Source organism: Pleurodeles waltl, chromosome 4_1 (genome assembly GCF_031143425.1).
Source record: "Pleurodeles waltl isolate 20211129_DDA chromosome 4_1, aPleWal1.hap1.20221129, whole genome shotgun sequence".
NCBI classification, from domain to species: Eukaryota; Metazoa; Chordata; class Amphibia; order Caudata; family Salamandridae; genus Pleurodeles; species Pleurodeles waltl.
In genome coordinates this window covers 129,467,151-129,471,178 of record NC_090442.1, presented here as the reverse complement: position 1 = coordinate 129,471,178, position 4,028 = coordinate 129,467,151, and the positions used below count along the sequence as shown (strand labels likewise).

The 4,028-nt window shown below is 40.4% G+C and overlaps 1 non-coding gene across 1 annotated transcript; it reads left to right on the top strand.

Annotated features, from left to right (window-relative positions):
* Positions 1-3,286: 3,286 nt before the first annotated feature.
* TRNAT-UGU (transfer RNA threonine (anticodon UGU)) lies at positions 3,287-3,359 on the top strand. Its single transcript has one exon. It is a non-coding gene; the product is annotated as a tRNA-Thr (tRNA).
* Positions 3,360-4,028: the final 669 nt, after the last annotated feature.

Sequence of the window (4,028 nt, the reverse complement as noted above, 5' to 3'; positions counted from 1 at the left end):
GTGAGTATAAATGACAGAACCCTTTTGGCTCCTGAAGAACTAAATAGAGCTGTGACATAAATGTTAGGATGTGGTGAAGTGAATGCAGGTTTAGAATAATGAGTTCGCAGTTACACACACATACGAATAAAGACGTGTAATACATAGCACCGTTAGTGTGTATTCATTGGCAGATACCCATGCAACGGGGAATGCTACATTATTCACTTTTACTATAACAAAAACTGGCTGAAAATAAAGAATGTGGCGCTGCCCCTGTATTCTTGGCATTGATTTTACCACCCATTAGGTCAGGTGTCGCAAGCGGAGTGCTAGTGAATACAAGCCAGGGATTGTAGCAGCTAAGTGACCACTAAGTGACATTCATGGTTAAAACACTCTCGCCCTCCATGCCTACTTCAAGAGGATTTCTATCCTGCTCCGTCCAGCCTGTTGCTGCTTCAGCTGTAAGAAGCCTAGGTCTTTTGCTGGAGGTCTCATTAAAAGGCAGGCCAAGCATGTGGTTTCGAACTGCTTCTTACTTTTGAAGATGCTGAGGAAGATTCTACCTTTTTTCCCAAGAAGGTTCACTGGATGGTGAGCCAGGCCTTTATATTGAGGTGCGTGGGCTACTACAACTCTCTTAGCTTTGGTATGGACATCGGTGTCATTAAAAAAAATGAAAAGGGTCCAAAAAGAGGCACCCAGCTTTGCTCTGAGGCTCACAGTCTTCTCCTCTGCCTCAGTGGCTCTAAAAACTTCACACTAGCTTGCAGCAGAGGGGAAATCTCTGTGCCATGTCTTACAAGCAGTTTACCACATGCCCGCGCTATCTTAGAAGAATTTCACTGTCTTTGACCCACGAAGGCCTTATACCTATTATATGGAGTCTTCTCTTTATAGGCGGCCAAACTCTGTAATGAGCACCCTTGCACTCTTTGAAAGGCCTCCTAATTACTGGACTTTTCCTTTCAGAAATATCTACACTACATATGATGCACTCAACAGTGAGCAATTGGATACAATATTTAAAATTAGTTCTGTAACTGGTCTGTGTTACTGTACATTTTTGTGGGCATTTATTGTGGACACAACAGTCATTTTTGGTGTTTGTTGCATTTAAATCACCTTTTAAACAGATAACTGCAATAATGTTTGCATCCCGGACTGAACTACCATGCATCATAGTGTTTTGTTGGACATTAAAAGGAATGGGAATTCCACGAATAAGCTCTGTCCACTAGCGGTGAGCCTCCATTTCCTAAATGGACATATATACCTGTGCCTGTGATCAAGGTCTCTCAGACCAAAACGCGTACGGCAGGTGATTGTTGAGCTGTAGACGAAGTTAACTGAGCCTGAATAAATGAAATTTGTGAAACAAGAGATCCCGGAGTACGGTCGTTCGTGAAGTATTTCATGAATGTTGTTGATAAATTACGGAGTGTCCTGCCGTCACCAGCACCACCGCTGAATTAAGTGCGCTAGTACATGCCATAACAGGGACAATCTTTGAAATGCTTACATATATATATATATTTTTTTTTTTTTTCCCCAGTTGCCACTGGGTAGTTATTTTTAGGATGGTGTTTCAATAAGAAATACATTTTAAGATTATTTTTGTGTTGCTAATAACTTTAGCACTGTTTGGGTAATCTCCACAAAGTCTTTCCAAAAAAGTGCTACTTTTTGACTAGTTGGCACATGGAATGTTTTGGGATTGAGAAAAAAGAGGGGTCTCATAATGAAGTATCCACATTAATTTTTCCACAGGAACTTTAGACACAGCTATAGCGTGAACTGCCTAACTAATTAGCACCAAATTTGATAGAAAGCTAGATCTCGGTCAGGATTGAGTGCTTTTTATGTTTTTTGTGTAAATCCATTCAGTAGTTCTTGAGAAATTAATGCTGAAAAACATTGTACATCTACGGACAAGAAGGTTCCGCAGATCCTGACAGATCTGTCACCAGCTCACCCAGAAAGGGGTGGCAGCCATCTTTAGACTTGATGCTGACTTGAGACTTGAGACTGAGTCCTAAAAAAGTTTACACACACACACACATCTTGTAAGACACAGGATGATGTATTGAGATGGGCCTCATCCTCAATCGCAGAGCTGTTTTCCTCTGCCAAGTCAAGGAACACTGCACTGTGGTCACAACTTGACCTTTGCACTTTAATAATAAATAACTGAATGTACATTCATTACTACACTTGTGCCTTTTGGCAGTTAGTGCTGGACTGTTCCCATGGGGAACTGGGTCAAGACTGATTTGCATATGTCTGGGTCCAAACTGCGTGGCATGGTGAGGAAAAGAATTGATGGATTAAACCCAGATCTGTGACTGGGGGTGAACGTTTGATTAGTTCCGCATTCCTTCCATCATTTGTGTTTTTTTGTTTTTAATTTTACTAAGCATTATATATAATGTACGTTCATTTAGATGATTTCAGCCAACCCTCTTCATGAGCCTTTGATCTGTTGTGTCATGCATATTTTGCTTCTTCCCTGCGTAGTATACATTAGGGAACCAGCAAGGGGTCAGCCTGATTCAGCCATTGGCTAGCTTCACTGTGAACAGCCTGCGGCCCTTGCAGAAGTAGCGCGTGCAGACAACGGTGTTCCATTCAGTGCCAAGGACCACACGGGCCTGCTTTGTGAGGCAAAAAAGATTTGCTTTTAGCCGTATGTGAGAACCCATCAGCTTCCCCAACATTCAAGTTTTACAACAAACGTGGCAATGCAAAACAAGCGTTGACAAAGCGAAAAGGCTGACTGCCAACGCAGACGTTTTGGCTTTGCTAGTGTTTGTTTCCAGTCTTGATGGCTGGTAGAATTAGCGGAGGCGATCTACCTTGCGTAACAAAATAAGTGAGGAACAGTAGATGATAACGAATACCTAATGGTATTTTTGCAAATATCTTTCATTCAGAGAATCGGGAAGGCGCATGATAATTTCTCATGTCTCCCAAATGCTCATTTAGTTTTTCATCAAAATATTGTAGGTGGAATTTCTGTTTACTGGTGCATACAATGAAATTGCATTCCATGTGGGCTAGATGAGAAGCAAAACAAACGTTGGCATACAGTCAGGGATCTAAAGAAATGTGTCTAAGAAAAAGCGCTGGTCATGTGTGTAGACAGAGGAAAACTAATAGAATGTTTTCAGAGCTGTTAAAGAAGTGGAATATGGGTAAGCACTGTAAAACAGATTAAATATTTCAATTTTAACAGTTACATAGAGCAACAGATGTGAACATTCCACTGTATGTAGGGAGCAGGCGCTACCAGTTAAATATGCAGGGCTCCATAGCTCAGGGGTTAGAGCACTGGTCTTGTAAACCAGGGGTCGCGAGTTCAAATCTCGCTGGGGCCTGCGAAAGCATTTTGTATTTTTAAAATATTTACATAATTTTAACATTACAATGCAGGTAGGTATCATAAACTCCATTTCGAATCTATTTTCTGCCTTTATATCATGACACCTTTTCAAATAACGATTCACCTGCAAATATGTACATGGTAACGAAACATATATAAGAGCGGAAATGAAAAGAAAACCATTAAAGATCCGAGAACTTTCCAGTATAGATGTTCTCTTAAAGGATCATTGAGCAGTTACTACCCAGAATTAATAAAAATAACGACGAAAAACGCGGCTCCCGAGGACATGGAAATAGTAGAAAGACTACGATCCAAACCATGATTTTTTTTTTTTTTAATTTTATTGAAAATGCATCAATGTTACAGGATCACAATTCTGAAAAGGGAAATGTAGGAAAAACAAGCGTGCAATAATTACTTATTCTTCAATGTTTTTAAACAGCAAACTGCATGAATCTTAACAGGTAACGCAATGGTAAGTAGCGAGCAGTACATTACAGCACGAAAAGGACGAACCTTATTTAGCAGGCAATGTACATTGAAGCAGGGCTGCTGGAGATAAAGTTCCTTGCAACGTTTCCCAGAGAAGAATACCAGCTATTTGTTCACGTTTTAAGATTCTGCAAAAGGTTAGGGCTTGATAGTTAATTATAGCTGCGTA